General features: G+C 37.3%; 1 protein-coding gene across 1 annotated transcript in view; it reads right to left on the bottom strand.

The window, feature by feature from the left end:
• Positions 1-18,331, bottom strand: part of MAP3K20 (mitogen-activated protein kinase kinase kinase 20) — a 543,230-nt gene extending 524,899 nt beyond the window's left edge. The window contains exon 1 of the mRNA XM_053712840.1: positions 18,156-18,331. The gene's annotated coding sequence lies outside the window, so the exon portion shown is untranslated. The remainder of the gene's footprint in view (positions 1-18,155) is intronic.
• Positions 18,332-20,821: the final 2,490 nt, after the last annotated feature.

Here is a 20,821-nt window from a genome sequence, read left to right as displayed (position 1 = left end):
ATCAGGATCTCAAATCATTAAATTTGAAGGTATGGAAATTGAATGCTTAATACTTAGTCGTAGAGGTTTCTCTGGCTCAGTGATTAATACTATGTTACAGGCTCGTAAATCTGTGTCTAGAAAGATTTATTACCGAGTTTGGAAGACTTACATTTCTTGGTGTTCTTCTGATAAATTCTCTTGGCATTCTTTTAGAATTCCTAGAATTTTACAGTTTCTTCAGGATGGTTTGGATAAGGGTTTGTCTGCAAGTTCCTTGAAAGGACAAATCTCTGCTCTTTCTGTTCTGTTTCACAGAAAAATTGCTAATCTTCCTGATATTCATTGTTTTGTACAGGCTTTGGTTCGTATCAAGCCTGTCATTAAGTCAATCTCTCCTCCTTGGAGTCTTAATTTGGTTTTGAGGGCTTTACAGGCTCCTCCGTTTGAGCCTATGCATTCTCTGGACATTAAATTACTTTCTTGTAAAGTCTTGTTCCTTTTGGCCATCTTTTCTGCTAGAAGAGTTTCTGAGTTATCTGCTCTTTCTTGTGAGTCTCCTTTTCTGATTTTTCATCAGGATAAGGCGGTTTTGCGGACTTCATTTCAATTTTTACCTAAAGTTGTGAATTCTAACAACATTAGTAGAGAAATTGTTGTCCCTTCGTTGTGTCCTAATCCTAAGAATTCTCTGGAGAGATCTTTACATTCTTTGGATGTAGTAAGAGCTTTGAAATATTATGTTGAAGCTACTAAAGATTTCAGAAAGACCTCTAGTCTATTTGTTATCTTTTCTGGTTCTAGGAAAGGTCAGAAGACTTCTGCCATTTCTTTGGCGTCTTGGTTAAAGCTTTTGATTCATCATGATATGTGGAGTCGGGTAAATCCCCGCCTCAAAGGATTACGGCTCATTCTACTAGGTCAGTTTCTACTTCCTGGGCTTTTAAGAATGAAGCTTCTGTTGATCAGATTTGCAAAGCAGCAACTTGGTCTTCTTTGCATAATTTTACTAAATTCTACCATTTTGATGTTTTTTCTTCTTCAGAAGCAGTTTTTGGTAGAAAAGTACTTCAGGCAGCTGTTTCAGTTTGATTCTTCTGCTTATAATATGAGTTTTTTTCATTATAAAGATTAAAACTTTTTTGATTTGGGTTGTGGATTGTTTTTTTCAGCGGAATTGGCTGTCTTTATTTTATCCCTCCCTCTCTAGTGACTCTTGCGTGGAAGTTCCACATCTTGGGTATCTGCTATCCCATACGTCACTAGCTCATGGACTCTTGCCAATTACATGAAAGAAAACATAATTTATGTAAGAACTTACCTGAGAAATTCATTTCTTTCATATTAGCAAGAGTCCATGAGGCCCACCCTTTTTGTGGTGGTTATGATTTTTTTGTATAAAGCACAATTATTCCAATTCCTTGTTTGATGCTTTCGCTCCTTTCTTATCACCCCACTTCTTGGCTATTCGTTAAACTGAATTGTGGGTGTGGTGAGGGGTGTATTTATAGGCATTTTGAGGTTTGGGAAACTTTGACCCTCCTGGTAGGAATGTATATCCCATACGTCACTAGCTCATGGACTCTTGCCAATATGAAAGAAATGAATTTATCAGGTAAGTTCTAATATAAATTATGTTTTTAAATGTATAAAGTGGTTATTTTCATTTGCATTTTATTCTCAGTGAATATGTTTAACAAGGTTTGCATATGTACGCCCCTGTCCGCCCCAGCTTGATAAATTGAGCCCTATATATGGCTTTCTATATTTTGTTTCTGGCCCTCTATACAGAGCCATTTTTCTACCTTTACATGTTTGTAGCACTCATAGGCCTTGTTTCCATTGTCCTTTTAAACTGTGTAAACTTGTAGAAACATAACAAATCTCTACAGATTGTGTAAACTTGTGGTAACATAACAAATCTCCACAGACTTAAATGGAGATGCTTGTTACTATTAGCTTACAACAGCAAGGGAAACTAGGCCGTAGTGGGGGTGGTGCATCGTTGTATTTTTTCCTCGTTTTTTTCAGGTAGCTCATTCTAGTTCTGTGTTTACTTTTTTTTTATGAATACAATTTTTAAAATTTGGTCAAAGATCATACACTTGGGGGCTGAATTATCATGCGGCGAATGCAGCGGTTTCTGCATGAGCCTTTGTTAAGAAGCAGTGGTCTTGCGACCGCTGCTCCTTAACTCATCCGCTATCTCTGAGGTGGCGGATAGCAATCATCCAGATTGGATACGATCGGGATGAATGACACCCTCTGCTAGCGGCCGATGGGCTGCGAATGTGCAGCGGTGGCATCGCACAAGCATTTCACCAGAAATGCTCGTGCAATTATAAATGCAGACAGTGTATGCTGTCAGCATTTATCGATGTTGGGCAGAAATGATCGGCTACAGCAGATCATGTCCACCCGACACTTGATAAATCTGCCCCTTGAAATCAAATTCCAATGAAAACCCTAATTTGATCATTTTTTCCAACTAACTCTCAGTATATATAATCTGTCCTTGCACAGTATGCACTTTAGATATAATATAATGTGATTATGCGAAGTAAAATAACTTTCAAATATACTTTTCTGATTTATTTTGCTTCATATTCCTGTAATTTCCAAATCTGCCATCTGGAAGGGCCTAAACCTGCTACATATCTGTCCCTAATTGGCTTTATCGGAGATTAGCAGATATGAAACTACAAACATAACATAATGACCATAACTAGTCTGGTCTTCTCCAGTAGCACGTCCTTATTGGCTCCTCCAAATTAGTTAAGTAATGGGTGATGCTTAAAAGGATGTTAAGCAGTAAATACATGCTAGAAATAATAAGCCTGATTTATTAATGGCCAGGTGGACAGCTGTGAACCTATCCCTCCGGCTTCACCTCTGCTTGTGCAATGCTGCCCCCTGGGGCTGTCAATCATCCTGATCAGATCAGGATTATTTCACTCCCCCATACTCTAGGTGGCAGATGAGTTTAAGTGGCAGAGGTTTTAAATCGCAGCTACTTAACTAGCATTTCAATCTCGTGCTTTTGCAGCTTCATAAATGGGGCCCAATGATGTAGTCAAAGCAAATATTAGACTTAGAATAAAATGTAGTTGTAGTCTGCAATTATATTACTTGTTTAAATAAATATTAAAAATGTAAGTGTGTTCTATAAAGTAATGGGCAATGCCATGTTGAACTACTGTAGATTTTTTAATTTAGAAAGCTGTATGGAATCCCTTCTTCTAATGCCTGTTTTTAACTGTGTCTAGTTGTCTTCAGCAGGAGAAACAGATAAGGGTCAACTCAAGTTTAAACATGGTGGCACCCATCACTTTATAGAAACTGGAATTTAGAAAGCCAACAATTTACAGGTAAAGGGAACAAAATAAATAATGAAAGATTTTTTAACTGCACATAAATAAATACTTTATATTACAATCCCATGCTCTAATATCCCTTTACCTATTGAAAAAAAAACATGGTGCTATTTTAAACTTACCAGGTGCCTGCAGTAAGCTTCTTTCTTTTAAAGGGCCAGGAACCCCACCAAATAAGGTTATATAATAATGCACACAGTGCAGAATTATATAACATTAGCCTAGCGCCACGTTTCTAAAGCAGAGTATAGCAAAGATATTTACCTACGATAATCTATTTTTCAGAACGCCGCTCCTGGCTCTACTGAGCGGGTCTTTTTTTTACCTAAGCGCATCGGGCACGCTGTCTAGTCACAGCACGCCCGATCGCGCCATTAAACTGAATGTGCTCACTCCCGCTACCATACCCGAGCGGGAGTGCGCACATACAGTTTAATGGTGCGATCGGGTGTGCTGTGACTAGACAGCGTGCCCGATGCGCTTAGGTAAAAAACAGACCCGCTCAGTAGAGCCAGGAGCGGCGTTCTGAAAAATAGATTATCGTAGGTAAATATCTTTGCTATACTCTGCTTTAGAAACGTGGCGCTAGGCTAATGTTATATAATTCTGCACTGTGTGCATTATTATATAACCTTATTTGGTGGGGTTACTGGCCCTTTAAGGCCTTTTCTAACGAAAGCAGCATGCACAAACCATACAGTAGATTTCATTGCATCTAGTGATCTCAGACAGCTATTAGCCCATAAATAATGTATATTTTACAATACTATGAGCTTATTATTGTTAAACTTTAGGATTTAACATTAGGGCAAGTTCATACTTTCATGAAGTTTGAGAATATTATTTGAAGCGCATAAACATGAAGGTGTTATAAGGTTGAACAGGTAGTAAAAATGTCTAAATATCCCAAAGGCTGAAATCTAACAATAAAGCATTATATTCTAACAAGTGATTAATCTCTAATCAGAATAAACTAGAAACTGTCATCTTGATCAACCCACACACCAAGGATAGAACATGCCAGAGCTCATTCACCGATTTCAGAAGATTAGAGCACTCCAGCTTGCTTAAAGGGACACTGAACCCAAATTTTTTCTTTAGTGATTCAGATAGAGCATGACATTTTAAGCAACTTTCTAATTTACTCCTATTATCAATTTTTCTTCATTCTCTTGGTATCTTTATTTGAAATGCAAGAATGTAAGTTTAGATGCCGGCCCATTTATGGTGAACAACCTGGGTTGTTCTTCCTGATTGGTGAATAAATTGATCCACCAATAAAAAAAGTGCTGTCCAGAGTACTAAACCAAAAAAAAAAAGCTTAGATGTCTTCTTTTTCAAATAAAGATAGCAAGAGAACAAAGAAAAATTGATAATAGGCGTAAATTAGAAAGTTGCTTAAAATTGAATGCTCTATCTGAATCATGGAAGAAACATTTTGGTTTCAGTGTCCCTTTAAATTTGCCTGTATGTTATTACTCAAGATAATAATTATAATATATATGTAATATTATGGCTCAAATAAATAATAACATCTATATAGTAATTAGAAATTCTAATAATTTTTCTTAAAGTTTGCTTGTGTTAAAGTGATTGAAAGCATTTTTAAAAATACTTACCTTTCTTTATGGTAAACATAACGCTGATCCACCACCCGCAGCTCCTGCTTTCATAAGCACATCGATGACGATCCAGCTTCCTCCAATTGTTGCATTCCCCACAAGATAGAGGCCAAAGGGGGCACACAACGATTGGAGGAAGCCAAATTCATCATCATTCTGCTAAAGAAAGCAGGAGCTGCGGGCGGATGATCAGCATTATGTTTACTATAACGCAAAGGTAAGTATTTTAAAAAATATGCGTCTTTGTAAAGTTTAATAAATGAAAGTACCCCTATTTTTAAGATTATTTTTAGTTACCGGGTACTTATTCATTAAACTTTACAATCACTTTAAAGATAATTAATGTCAATCAAAAATGTGTTTACGTAATTACATTTTAAAATGGAATCTACAACAGATAACTTTTTATTGACCTGATTAATATGTCATTCATCAATTTGCCATACTTCCTGGACTCTCATATTACTCAGTGTGCACCAGTGTTCATATAATTAGGTTACTCAGTCATTAAACTTTATAGAACATTCACCTGAAAACACTGAGTTACGTTTCACCTGCTTCTGACAGTGGCGCAGTTTAGCAGATACCGACCTTTAGAGATGTTGGCTGAAGCTCTTTAATGAGTCAGAGTTTATTTACAAAGTGCATAATGCAATAACATACAAATACAGCAGCTACACTTCCCTTATTCATTTATAGTGCAGGTGTTGATGGTAGCAGCATGTTAACCAGATAAGAGGAAAGAATAATTTGTATTGGGCAAATAACAAACTGAGTGAAACTAATACATTTAGGGCTAGATTACAAATAGAGCTCATCTGATAGTGCAGACTGTGTTATCTTTTTGTACAACCTTGTGCAAAGAATAATGCACATATTTGTATTACAAGTGGATGGTTAAAGGGACATTGTACACTAGATTTTTCTTTGCATCAATGTTTTGTAGATGATCCAGACATCTGGGAGTGATATTGTAACTATTTTTAGTTTTAATTACTTTTTTAATAATATTGTGCTGATTTTCAGACTCCTAACCAAGCCCCAGAGTATCAGATGTAGACCCAGGTCTACAAACCCCTGTTTGTTCTTTTTTTGTGTAATGGGTCTTTTCATATGCAGGGGAGGGGAGAGGGGTGGATCTGCTCTTCCTGCTTTATCAGCCCCTTTCAGTGGGTGCCCAAGCCCAATCTCATTAACAGTTCTAAACTGGGAGCTGTAATTTAGTCATTTGTAATAATGTTTAATAGTATATTTAAATAATTTTAGTAGGATTAGGTTTCTTTAATATGTAATTTAGTTTATTTAATTTGTAGTTTTATTTAATTGTAGGATAATAGTTAGGGTAGGTTATTTAATATTTTAAAATAGTTTATTTTAATTCTACAGGTAAGTTTTAATTTATTTGAAGATAGGGGTGTTATAATTTTAATTTAAAGTTAGCGGGTTGTTAGGTTTAGGGGTTAATAGCTTAATTTAGTTTTTGGCAATGTGGTGGGCTGACGGTTTAGGGGTTAATAGGTTTAGTTAGTGGTGGTGAGGTGGGAGGCCAGAGGTTTAGGGGTTAATAAGTTTATTTAGTGGCGGCGGTGTCGGGGAGTGGCGGAATAAGGGTTAATACATTTTATTTAGGTGGCGGCGATGTGGGGGGCGGCAAATTTGGGGTTAATAACTTTAGGTGGCGGCGTTGTCGGGGTGGCAGATTAGGGGTTAATAACTTTATTTAGGTGGCGGAGATGTCGGGGGTGGCAGATTAGGGGTGTTTAGACTTGGGGTTTTTGTTAGGGTGTTAGGTGTAAACTTAACTTGTTTTCAACCATATAAATCAATGGGATATCTGGCAGCATCAAACATAAGCTTTCACTGCTTTCAGACTCCCCTTGATTTCTATGGCATCCGCGGCCTCCAAGGTGGCGGATTGCAAACCAGGTACGCTGGGCCAGAATAGCCGCGAGCGTATCTGTTAAAAGTTTGATAACTGGGAAAAGGTGTCAAATACGCTGCAGAATTCCGGCGTATTTGCGGTTGAGGCTTTGATAAATATCCCCCTATTACCTTTAAATAGTTTAACCAAAGCATCTTAACACAGCCAATATTTTGAATACACCCTAATGCTTTTAATTAATTGTGCTTGTATAACAAGTGGTGAATTGTGTGCTGTAATTCAATTTACCGCTGTAAAATGGAGTGTGTTTTTATGACCTGAAGTAATGCATTATTATAAATAGTATAGTACATAACTACATAAAGAACTCCACTACTTGCCCATCATCAGCTAAGCGCACCCTTGGCTTTGTGCTAGAGAGATATCTGACATGAATTTCACTAACAGCCTCCAAAGAAGTCTGTTATGTCAGAGATTTAACAAACTTGCAGTATCAGACATGCAGATATTAGTGCACCCTAGTGAAAGACTAACCGCTAGATTTGGAGTTTTGTCGGTAACGACCCGAAAAACTAACGCCGGCTTTTTTCTGGCAGCACCATAAAAATAACTCTGGTATTGAGAGTCCACATAAAGGCTGCGTTAGGCTCCAAAAAAGGAGCGTAGAGCATTTTTAACGCAGCTTCAACTCTCGATACCAGAGTTGCTTACGGACGCTGGCAGCCTCAAAAACGTGCTCGTGCACGATTCCCCCATAGGAAACAATGGGGCTGTTTGAGCTGAAAAAAAACCAAACACCTGCAAAAAAGCCGCGTTCAGCGTAACCCTTCCTACGTCTGCACTTAACACTCTAACATGTACCCCGAGTCTAAACACCCCTAACCTTACACTTATTAACCCCTAATCTGCCGCCCCCGCTATCGCTGACCCCTGCATATTATTATTAACCCCTAATCTGCCGCTCTGTAAACCGCCGCTACTTACATTATCCCTATGTACCCCTAATCTGCTGCCCTAACATCGCCGACCCCTATATTATATTTATTAACCCCTAATCTGCCCCCCACAACGTCGCCTCCACCTGCCTACACTTATTAACCCCTAATCTGCCGTCCGGACCCGAGCTCTACTATAATAAAAATATTAACCCCTAATCCGCCTCACTAACCCTATCATAAATAGTATTAACCCCTAATCTGCCCTCCCTAACATCGCCGACACCTAACTTCAATTATTAACCCCTAATCTGCCGACCGAATCTCGCCGCTATTCTAATAAATGTATTAACCCCTAAAGCTAATTCTAACCCTAATACTAACACCCCCCTAAATTAAATATAATTTAAATCTAACGAAATTAATTAACTCTTATTAAATAAATTATTCCTATTTAAAGCTAAATACTTACTTGTAAAATAAATCCTAATATAGCTACAATATAAATTATAATATATTATAGCTATTTTAGGATTAATATTTATTTTACAGGTAACTTTGTATTTATTTTAACCAGGTACAATAGTTATTAAATAGTTAAGAACTATTTAATAGCTAAAATAGTTTAAATAATTACAAATTTACCTGTAAAAGAAATCCTAACCTAAGTTACAAATAAACCTAACACTAGAATATCAATAAATTAATTAAATAAACTACCTACAATTACCTACAATTAACCTAACACTACACTATCAATAAATTAATTAAATACAATTGCTACAAATAAATACAATTAAATAAACTAGCTAAAGTACAAAAAATAAAAAAGAACTAAGTTACAAAAAATAAATAATATTTACAAACATAAGAAAAATATTACAACAATTTTAAACTAATTACACCTACTCTAAGCCCCCTAATAAAATAACAAAGCCCCCCAAAATAAAAAAATGCCCTACCCTATTCTAAATTACTAAAGTTCAAAGCTCTTTTACCTTACCAGCCCTGAACAGGGCCCTTTGCGGGGCATGCCCCAAGAAATACAGCTCTTTTGCCTGTAAAAAAAAAACATACAATACTCCCCCCCCAACATTACAACCCACCACCCACATACCCCTAATCTAACCCAAACCCCCCTTAAATAAACCTAACACTAAGCCCCTGAAGATCTTCCTACCTTATCTTCACCATACCAGGTTCACCGATCCGTCCTGAAGAGCTCCTCCGATGTCCTGATCCAAGCCCAAGCGGGGGGCTGAAGAGGTCCATGATCCGGCTGAAGTCTTCATCCAAGCGGGGCAGAAGAGGTCTTCCATCCGATTGAAGTCTTCATCCAAGCGGCATCCATCCGGAGCGAAGCGGCAGCATCCTGAAGACCTCCACCGCGGAACATCCATCCTGGCCGACGACTGAACGACGAATGACGGTTCCTTTAAATGACGTCATCCAAGATGGCGTCCCTCGAATTCCGATTGGCTGATAGGATTCTATCAGCCAATCGGAATTAAGGTAGGAATATTCTGATTGGCTGATGGAATCAGCCAATCAGAATCAAGTTCAATCCGATTGGCTGATCCAATCAGCCAATCAGATTGAGCTTGCATTCTATTGGCTGATCGGAACAGCCAATAGAATGTGAGCTCAATCTGATTGGCTGATCGGATCAGCCAATCGGATTGAACTTGATTCTGATTGGCTGATTCCATCAGCCAATCAGAATATTCCTACCTTAATTCCGATTTGCTGATAGAATCCTATCAGCCAATCGGAATTCGAGGGACGCCATCTTGGATGACGTCATTTAAAGGAACCGTCATTCGTCGTTCAGTCGTCGGCCAGGATGGATGTTCCGCGGTGGAGGTCTTCAGGATGCTGCCGCTTCGCTCCGGATGGATGCCGCTTGGATGAAGACTTCAATCGGATGGAAGACCTCTTCTGCCCCGCTTGGATGAAGACTTCAGCCGGATCATGGACCTCTTCAGCCCCCCGCTTGGGCTTGGATCAGGACATCGGAGGAGCTCTTCAGGACGGATCGGTGAACCTGGTAGGGTGAAGACAAGGTAGGAAGATCTTCAGGGGCTTAGTGTTAGGTTTATTTAAGGGGGGTTTGGGTTAGATTAGGGGTATGTGGGTGGTGGGTTGTAATGTTGGGGGGGGGTATTGTATGTTTTTTTTTACAGGCAAAAGAGCTGTATTTCTTGGGGCATGCCCCGCAAAGGGCCCTGTTCAGGGCTGGTAAGGTAAAAGAGCTTTGAACTTTAGTAATTTAGAATAGGGTAGGGCATTTTTTTATTTTGGGGGGCTTAGAGTAGGTGTAATTAGTTTAAAATTGTTGTAATATTTTTCTTATGTTTGTAAATATTTTTTTATTTTTTGTAACTTAGTTCTTTTTTATTTTTTGTACTTTAGCTAGTTTATTTAATTGTATTTATTTGTAGCAATTGTATTTAATTAATTTATTGATAGTGTAGTGTTAGGTTAATTGTAGGTAATTGTAGGTAGTTTATTCAATTAATTTATTGATAGTCTAGTGTTAGGTTTATTTGTAACTTAGGTTAGGATTTCTTTTACAGGTAAATTTGTAATTATTTTAACTATTTTAGCTATTAAATAGTTCTTAACTATTTAATAACTATTGTACCTGGTTAAAATAAATACAAAGTTACCTGTAAAATAAATATAAATCCTAAAATAGCTATAATATAATTATAATTTATATTGTAGATATATTAGGATTTATTTTACAGGTAAGTATTTAGCTTTAAATAGGAATAATTTATTTAATAAGAGTTAATTAATTTAGTTAGATTTAAATTATATTTAACTTAGGGGGGTGTTAGTATTAGGGTTAGAATTAGCTTTAGGGGTTAATACATTTATTAGAATAGCGGCGAGATTCGTTGGGCAGATTAGGGGTTAATAATTGAAGTTAGGTGTCGGCGATGTTAGGGAGGGCAGATTAGGGGTTAATACTATTTATGATAGGGTTAGTGAGGCGGATTAGGGGTTAATAACTTTATTATAGTAGCGCTCAGGTCCGGTCGGCAGATTAGGGGTTAATAAGTGTAGGCAGGTGGAGGCGACGTTGAGGGGGGCAGATTAGGGGTTAATAAATATAATATAGGGGTCGGCGGTGTTAGGGGCAGCAGATTAGGGGTACATAAGGATAACGTAGGTGGCGGCGCTTTGCGGTCGGCAGATTAGGGGTTAATAAGTGTAGGCAGGTGGAGGCGACGTTGAGGGGGGCAGATTAGGGGTTAATAAATATAATACAGGGGTCGGCGGTGTTAGGGGCAGCAGATTAGGGGTACATAAGGATAACGTAGGTGGCGGTCGGCAGATTAGGGGTTAATTATTGTAGGTAGCTGGCGGCGACGTTGTGGGGGGCAGGTTAGGGGTTAATAAATATAATATAGGTGGCGGTCGGCAGATTAGGGGTTAAAAAAATTTAATCGAGTGGCTTGCGATGTGGGGGGACCTCGGTTTAGGGGTACATAGGTAGTTTATGGGTGTTAGTGTACTTTAGAGCACAGTAGTTAAGAGCTTTATAAACCGGCGTTAGCCCAGAAAGCTCTTAACTACTGACTTTTTTCCTGCGGCTGGAGTTTTGTCGTTAGATGTCTAACGCTCACTTCAGAAATGACTCTAAATACCGGAGTTAGAAAAATCCCATTGAAAAGATAGGATACGCAATTTACGTAAGGGTATCTACGGTATGGAAAAGTGGCGGCTGAAAAGTGAGCGTTAGACCCTATTTTGAGTGACTCCAAATACCGGCGGTAGCCTAAAACCAGCGTTAGGAGCCTCTAACGCTGGTTTTCACGGCTACCGCCAAACTCCAAATCTAGGCCTATGAGCACAACAATAGAAGCACTATGGACTGCACTTGAGCAATGTTAAATGGACACTAAAGTCAAAATGAAATGTAGGTTATTCAGATAGAGCATGTAGTTTTACACAATCTTCCAATTGACTTCTATTATCAAATTTATTTTGTTCTCTTGATATCCTTTGTTTAGAGCACTGGTTTTTAACCCTGTTCTCTGGCCTCCCTAACAGGCCACATTTTGAGGATTTCTGAACTGGAGCACAGATGAAATAATCAGCTGCTTAATAAACATGGTTATTTTACCTGCTCTCGTCCAAGGTGATCCTAAAAACCTGGCGTATTGGGGAGGCCTGAGGACAGGTGTGAAAACCAGTGGAGTAAATCTAGTGAGGCTGACAGGAGTTAAGGAGAGTGCTCGTCTATAGCAGTCTATGGCAGCAGTGTTTGTAACTATGTATCTGCCAGGTGGTGTAAGATGCCTGCACACTCATGAGTTCACCTAAGATTACTCTTTAACAAAGGATACCAAGAGAACTAAGCAAAACTGATAATTGAAATCAATTGCTAAGATGTTTAAAATCATGTGTTCTATCTAATCAATTTAAGTTTAGTTTTGACTTTCCCTTACTGCTGATATTTTGTGCTTTACTTGTAATCTAGGCCTTAAAGGGACATGAAACCCAAAATGTTTATTTCATGATTTAGATAGAGCATACAATTTTCCAATTCACTTCTGTTATTTAATTTGCTTCCTTCTCTTGTTATCCTTTGCTTAAATGTTTATCTAGGCAAGCTCAGGGGCAGCAGAGAACCTAGGTTCTAGTTGCTGATTGGTGGCTGCATATATATACTGATTGTCATTGGCTCACCCATGTGTTCAATTAGAAACCAGTAGTGCATTGCTGCTCCTTCAACAAATGATACCAAGAGAATTAATCGAATTAGAAAATAGAAGTAAATTAGAAAGTTGTTTAAAATTGTATTCTCTATCTGAATCATGAAATAATTTTTTAGGGTTTCATGTCCCTTTAATAGGTCTGAATAGCATGATAAAACTTATTTTTGTTATTTTCTTAGCGCAAGATTTTCTTTTACTAAAAGTCTAAATTCCTTATCCCTCTCAACCCTCTATTGATTAACAGTGACTTCTGCGAATCGGCAGGGGGCAGCATTGCATCAGCAGTTCTATCTATCTATTGGGTACTTATAGAGCGCAAACTAATCACCCGTGAGGGTCTCAAGGCACTAAGGGAAAGGGGATAGGAGAAAGGGGGGAGGAACTGCTGGTGCAATGATAAATGCCGACAGCGTATGCTGTCGGCATTTATCAATGTGCGGCGGACATGGTTTGCTATAGCGGATCATGTCCATCTGCACAATGATAAATGGACCGAAAAGAATTAAAAATGATTGGGAGCAAAATTATCAAAGCAACACTAAACAATAAAAAATCTATAATGTATTCAAAATAATATGTGGATGTATTTGTTTATATTGAACACATAAGTACATACTTTTAGGCCTAGATAACAAATGGAATACATTTGTTAATGCACATTAAGGAGTATATTTATTAAAGATCGGGGCGGACAGGGTAGTAAATCTTTGCCCCTGTCTGCCCAGCATCACGTATGGCAGACAGCAATACTACAGAGCAGGGACTGTCAATCTCCCAGTCTTATAAATTGATATTTACCACATAGTAGGTGGCATAGTGCGTTAAGAAGCATCCGTCTTAACTGTCGGCTGCAGGCTCACTCGTGTAATTCTGCAGCTGATAGAGCTCCATAGCTGATATTGGAGCTTAATAAATAGGTTGTGTTTGGCCTTGAGTTAGTGAGGCCTTAAGCAAAGCTCAAATATGAGGCCACTGGACACAAAACAAAATGCAAGAATGAACCAAATAAATATGAATATGAATTGCTCTGGATTTCGTAGAAAGAGAGAAAATGAAGAGTGCACAGAGAGGTAAAGAAAGGAGGAAGTTAGAGGTGAGGCAGATTGGAAAAAGAAGGAGAATGAAGAGAGAGAAAAGGTATAGTGATTGTCCCTAGGATCTGGCTGGACATCTGCTGTATAGCTCCACTTGCACTCCCCTTTGGATATCCCTGGACTCTCCCTGGTGAGACGAGGATCTCCATCTGTGTGCTCCATCTTATTTGGTCGACCGGACGACGTGTAGTTCCGGACTGCTATATTTGCACTTTATTGTGCGCTTCCAATTGTGAGTAGGATTCTTGTGATCATTCTGTGTTGTTGTCATTATCTTATTGATCTGCACCATGTGGCGCCCTCTATCTAATTCCTTCTAGATTTTCCATCTGTGTTCCTGGCATAACACTCTCTGGACTTTTGCCCACCACACTTACCATCTGGGCCCCTATCTTTGGACTCTGCTGGACTTGATAAGTCACCTCATTGTTTGGACTTATATCCACTTTCTTATATATACATACTATTTGATATTGTGTTATTTTATTTTATTTTATTAATTTTTTTCTTTTTTATATTTCTTTATTGTATTATGGGTTTTTACTAGTTGTATATATATGGAGAGAAAAGAAGGGAGATATAGAATGGACAGAAAGAAAAGAAAGAAAATAGAGGCAGAAGATAAAGGGACATAATACTCATATGCTAAATCACTTGAAAGTGAAGCAGTATAACTGTAAAAAGCTGACAGGAAAATATCACCTGAGCATCTCTATGTAAAAAAGGAAGATATTTTACCTCACAATCTCCTCAGTTCACCAGAGTAATTCCTGTGTAAAAAAATATACTTCAGCTACTGTCCAGCTGCAGGTAAAAAAAAAATGAAGAAATGGACTGCAGCCAATCAGCATCAACAGTGCTGAGGTCATGAACTATTTTACTGTGATCTCATGAAATTTGACTTAACTCTCATGAGATTTCATAGTAAACTTCCTTAAACCGAATAGGGAAATAACATGAGTGTGCATGAGGCTCACTCTCTTGCCTATCCCAGGACAGGCATACTGATTTGCTTTACATGCAGTGTGTTGCTAATTCTCAATTGGTCCCACTAATCTCTACTCTCCTCCTTTCAATCACACCTGCCTATATCCACTCGCTGTGTGCACTATAATTTGCCCTGCATAGGACTCCTGTATTGAGACATTAAGGAGACAACAGGGGTGGCATTTAGACTTACAGGATAGGAGGGTGCACAATATAACCCCTCAGCCACAACTCTCCTTTTGCAGCACTGCATTTTGGAACATGTAGTCCCTGGGTCAACAGAAGTAACCGGCAGAAAGTCACAGACAGAGCTCACAGGCACTTCCTATGTTTCTATGTCAACCATCCAACAGTAATTTTTTTACTCATCAATGTGGCATACACATGCCAAACAAAAACAAAATCCAAATATGAAGATAGAGACACACTGTGAGGCCTGTGTTTAAGTAATGCCTTAGGCAACCGCCTATTTGGCCTAATGGTAGAGGTGGCTATGCCCAGTGAATTAATTAAAGGAACACTAAACTCAAAATTAAACTATCATCATTCATGATATTATATAAATGTGCACAGTATTTCTATATGCACCAGCTTTCCCTGTGCATGTGCAAGAATTCACAAAATATAAGTATGTGCATTTTGTGATTGTCTGATGGCTGCCACATGATGCAGGTGGGAGGTGAAGTTAAAGAACTGACAGTTGTCAGAAAAAAAATAAAAAATCAAACTTACTGCTTGTGCATTATCTTTTTATTATGCATTTATTAATTATGCAATTCTACTGTATTTAACCCTTTGCACCAATTGGATGTAGGTACTACTTCACACAGTACTTAGCCCAGAGTACTGTGTTGACACAGTTCCTACATCTAACACAGAGGTGCATGCTGGGGTCCCAGCTTTTAGCTTAGACATTGCACACTGCAGCTGGGGGCAGAGGGCATCTGCCTTTATATTGTAAGGAGCACTCATTGTGTTCTGTAACAATCCTCCATATATATATATATATATGTATATTTTTTATATATATATATTTATTTTTTATTATTTTTTTTTTAAAAATTAACAAAAGCCATAAACTGCATACTGGCAGACTCTGTCAGTACCTAAGATGGTGGTGATCAGTGTGTGTGTGTGGGGGGGGGGGGTTGAGAAAGGTGTTTGGGAGTGATCAGGTAGGGTAATCCATACACTAGAGCAAATATTAACCTTACAAGTTAACTGATTAACCCCTTCACTGTGAGAATTTCAGAAGTGTGGTGTGCAGCTGCAATTAGCTGCCTTTTAATTGCAAAGAACAACTGCAAAGCCATCTTTGGGCTTGTTTCCGTTGAGGTGGTACAATTATCTCCATTTTCAAAGCTTTACCAACTCAATGGAAAGAAGCCATTTTCTGTTATTTCTGAACAAAGGGGATCCCAGAGAAGCTTTTATGACCACTTGTCTTATTACAGCAGTAGTTATGTGTAAATCATTTCAGTGAGAAACCCAAAGTTTGCAAAAAAATGTTTTTTTTTGTATGATCGTATTTTGCAGACAAATTGCGGTATGAAATATACCAAAATGTGCCTAGATCAATACCTTGGGTGGTCTACTTTTAAATATAAAGTATATCTATAGTTTTTATAGGTAAATAAAAACAAAACAAAGGCTCTATTCCTGTTTAAACTGACTGATAGCAAGTATTGCTATAAATGATCCGGATGTTATTCTCTGAAATTCCTGGTAGCGAAGGGGTTAATTACATGTTAGGTAGAAATATGGGCAGAAGTGATGGGACTTCTGGATTATTTCTGCCATTAAAACCTATGTTTCTATAGGCAAGTAAAAGATTGTTTATAGTGACTCAAAGACACAAAGTTTATTTGCTGAGCTCTTTCCACCACCAGTTAGGGAATATCTCTGTTGCTGCAGCTTTTTTAGATCTCAGATAATTTTGTGCCAAACATTTTAGAAGCTACACACCCTTCCCCCTCCACAAGTGTGAGCCTTTACAAAAAAGTCTGTTTAAGACTTTGGCTGCCAAACAGGGCAGCAGCCCAGTGCTACAAAAATACCAGACCTCTCTGGCAGCCAGAGGGTTAATGGAAAGTGCTCAGTCAAGTTGGGTCGGAACAGGTTGGAGCAATACAGTTTTATTTTTTACCCCCTTACAAATGGAAAAAATGACAGTGTAACATATCACCAGAAAATATTTGCTTTCAAGTTTCCTAAAAAGTAAAAAAAAAAAAATGTAAACAAATATTTGCTCATAGAAAGGTGAGGAAAATCACCACAGTGTGTGAACATATGAGTTTAAAAGGTACTAGGAAACTTTACATTGCTGTGTCACTGATATCTGATACATATTAAAGGGACAGTAAGCACCTTGTAATTTCAAGATATTTCTGTTGTGCTGCTTTAGAATAACATACGAGACAAGACTATGTTTTTAAAACAAATTAACATCCTTTTTAATGTGATTATGTTTCAATAGCCAAACTCCACCACCATCTGCCTTATATGGAGGAGCCAATTAGGGGTTTAGTCCACAGACAATAAGGCTAGTCACTGTTATAACGTTAGTATAAATACATTGGTTTGCAATTGTTATTAGTTATAGCCAATTAGATACAGATATGTATCAGAGTTAGTCTTATCAAGTCAGCAGGGTGCAGTTTAAATTCTGGGAATTAGAAATAGTTCAGAGCTAAATAACAAGGGGCAAAATAAATATTGAAAATATATTGCAAAGTTGTTTCATTATGCAAAACTAAAGAAAATTATATAAAAATCTCAAGTTGTTTGCTACCCCTTTAAGTCCATTAAGTTGTCGGAACAATCTGAACAAAATTAAATGCTTCATGCTTTTTTTTTTAACAACATGCACAATTTATTTACAATTTTTAATCTATACATGATCTGTATTAAAGTAGCTCTTTATCTACTAATATACTTAAAGCAATAGTGTAAAAGGTTCTACAAGTGCCTCTTCCTTTAAGCAAAACTTGTTACACCTGATTTGCACTGAGCAAATCAAAGGTCAAGATACAAAATGTAGCAAAACTACTACTTAAGGAGAAACGCGACAAACGTTGTCATTCATCCAGTTACATAGTGATTCTCTAGCCTCACTGGCCTGTTCACTCAGCTGAAATCCCAAAAAAGTCAGCAATGAATGTTTATTATGCAGCAAATAACTTACATGTATTAATACTGAATTGTGCTTTTATAGTAGAAAAAATGTCTCTAAAGTTCCCAGGAAATAGTATTGTTTAGTGCAACTGCCGAGCTCCCTCCCAGATTAAGTAAAATTCCCCTTCCTTGCTTTGATTTCCTCTTTCAGGTCTTGTTTTCTAAACCAGAACTTATGATATTCATTCACTTTTAGCCCATTACTTGTTCTTATTTATCTGCCATGTTTGTACTAACTAGATCCTATGCTACATTAGCTGTGGGTGATTTTCTGCTTAGTAATACTCACATGATATGACACTAACCAGTGCCACCCATGTCCCAGTTTTCCTATCTCACATATTTACTGTGTGTTCTGTTTCTAGTCTTGGTTCTTACCTGTTTTAAAAGTTTAGTGAGGCCCAGTCTCTCCCAACTTGTAACAAGCTATTCCCAGGACAGAGTTTCCTCCGGCTGACAATTAGTAACTTTTCTTCAGCACTGTAGGCAGCGTGTTTGCCTGCAGCTTCTTCCGGTCTTATGTCATTTACTATTCTTCCTCCATTCTACACCAGCACCACCTATCAGTAGCTAATCTGTACTGTGCAATCCACATAAAAGGTTACTGAATGCACAGTATATATGTACAGTATGTGTCTATAGATAGGTAGAGACAGACAGACAGACAAACAAAGATATAGTTTTTTATTTTTTTTTATTTTACATTTCTTCGTAAAAGCATCTCATTTGCAGAAGATAGATATGCCAAAATGACACAATATTCAAGTATAAAAGCCTTTTACTGAATTAATTAAACTGGAAAATTATTAAGAAGTGATACTGATTAAACCTGCTTCCGAAGAAGGGAGGCGACTTCACACATGAACACACACAGACACAAACACACACACACATATATATATATATATATATAGACAAATATATAAATATATAGAGACACACAAACGCTTATAGACACACACACACAAATACATAGACACACACCTAGAAATACATATAGACACACACACACACATACATATATATACTGTATATCTATAGACACACACACACATATATATATATATATATATAATATGTATATATAGACACAGACACACACACATATATATAGACACACGCACACATTTATAGACATAAACACACACACACATATATATATATAGACATATAGACATATACACATATATAGACAGACACATATATATATATATATATATATATATATATATATATATTTCTTTCATGTAATTAGCAAGAGTCCATGAGCTAGTGACGTATGGGATACACATTCCCACCAGGAGGGGCAAAGCATCCCAAACCTCAAAATGCCCACAAATACACCCCTCACCACACCCACAAATCAGTTTTACAAACTTAGCCTCCTATGGAGGTGGTGAAGTAAGTTTGTGCTAGATTCTACGTTGATATGCGCTCCGCAGCAGGTTGGAGCCCGGTTTTCCTCTCAGCGTGCAGTGAATGTCAGAGGGATGTGAAGAGAGTATTGCCTATTTGAATGCAATGATCTCCTTCTACGGGGTCTATTTCATAGGTTCTCTGTTATCGGTCGTAGAGATTCATCTCTTACCTCCCTTTTCAGATCGACGATATACTCTTATATATACCATTACCTCTACTGATTCTCGTTTCAGTACTGGTTTGGCTTTCTACTACATGTAGATGAGTGTCCTGGGGTAAGTAAGTATTATTTTCTGTGACACTCTAAGCTATGGTTGGGCACTTTTATATAAAGTTCTAAATATATGTGTTTAAACATTTATTTGCCTTGATTCAGGATGTTCAACGTTCCTTATTTTCAGACAGTCAGTTTCATATTTGGGATAATGCATATGAATAATCAATTTTTTCTTACCTTAAAATTTGACTTTTTTTCCTGTGGACTGTTAGGCTCGCGGGGGCTGAAAATGCTTCATTTTATTGCGTCATTCTTGGCGCGGACTTTCTTGGCGCAAAAATTTTCTTGGCATTTTTTTTACGTTTTTGCGCCAAAAAATGTCGGCGTTACCAGATGTGGCGCCATTTTTGGCGCCAAAAGCATTTAGGCGCCAAATAATGTGGGCGGTTTTTTTGGCGCTAAAAAATTTGAGCGTCATTGTTGTCTCCACAATATTTAAAGTCTCATTATTTATTGCTTCTGGTTGCTAGAAGCTTGTTCATTGGCATTTTTTCCCATTCCTGAAACTGTCATTTAAGGAATTTGATCAATTTTGCTTTATATGTTGTTTTTTCTATTACATATTGCAAGATGTCTCAGATGGACTCTTAACTGAGTTTCAGTTCTACCAAAGCTAAGTTCATTTATTTTAAATGTTATAAATGTTTATCTTTAGCTATGGTTTGTAATAAGTTATTCTGTTATACTTTTACATGCGGAATCCATTAGTATTTATGCTTTATATATTTTCTTTTCTTACAAGAAATATTTAGAAGACTTATAAGAGATATTTTTCTGATTCTATGTTAAAGGCTTTGTCTGACTTCGTGCCTTCTAATAAAATTTTTAGGTCTTTTTTACTTCTTTATTGAAGTTTCAAATGACCAACAACATACTGATTTATCCTTCTCTGATGATGTTTTTTTCTCTTTCAGAAATTTTCTTCATCAGATATTGACACTAACAAATCTACTTTTTTATTATTTTTCTATTATTAAAGTACATTTGTTCTTTGTTGAAAAGGTGTTGATTATTTTGGATATTAAGGTAACTAGTTCTTTAAGACTAGCTGACATTATTTCTGCCTATTTATTTCTTCTGTGTTTTCAGAGGTTTTCTTTCCAATTCCCTATACTAGGGAATGGAATAGGCTGAGAATTTTCTTTTATTCCTTCTTCAAAGGTTTTAAACTATGTTCTTTGCCAGCAGTTAAACTCAATTTGGAGGGTTCTCCAATTTATTGGGGCTATCTCTAAATTCTACTAATTATGCTATTGTTTCTTTAGCAAAATAGTATTTATTTTCCTTTAGATGGTTGTATCTTATTTATGGAAAATTATTTAGTTTCAGGTACTTTTCTTGGTCATGT

This window comes from Bombina bombina, chromosome 1 (assembly GCF_027579735.1).
Source record: "Bombina bombina isolate aBomBom1 chromosome 1, aBomBom1.pri, whole genome shotgun sequence".
Classification (NCBI taxonomy): domain Eukaryota; kingdom Metazoa; phylum Chordata; class Amphibia; order Anura; family Bombinatoridae; genus Bombina; species Bombina bombina.
Note: the sequence above shows the minus strand (reverse complement) of the source record. Positions and strands in the feature narration are given on the sequence as shown.